Genomic DNA, 341 nt, shown 5'->3' on the forward strand with positions numbered 1-341 from the left:
AAAGAAAAAAAAAAAAAAAAAAAGAAAGTAACTTGGGTCTCAGAGAGCCTGACATTTACTGAGAACCTACAATAGCCCATTCACTGTGCTTGGCACGTTTAGGAGCTGATGCATTTAAAGAGCTTTGTAATGTGTCTGGCTTTTTATATTTTTTTTAGATTTGAGCTTTTAAAAAACATGTTTGGCTGCACCGGGTCTTCATTGCTACATGCAGGCTTTCTCTAGTTGTGGGGAATGGGGGATACTCTCTAGCTGTGGCACGCAGGCTTCTCATTGCAGTGGCCTCTCGTTGCAGAGCGTGGGCTCTAGGTGTGTGGGCTTCAGCAGTTATGGGGCATGGG

The sequence above is a fragment of the Bison bison genome, unplaced genomic scaffold (assembly GCF_000754665.1).
Source record: "Bison bison bison isolate TAMUID 2011002044 unplaced genomic scaffold, Bison_UMD1.0 scf7180017864034, whole genome shotgun sequence".
NCBI classification, from domain to species: Eukaryota; Metazoa; Chordata; class Mammalia; order Artiodactyla; family Bovidae; genus Bison; species Bison bison.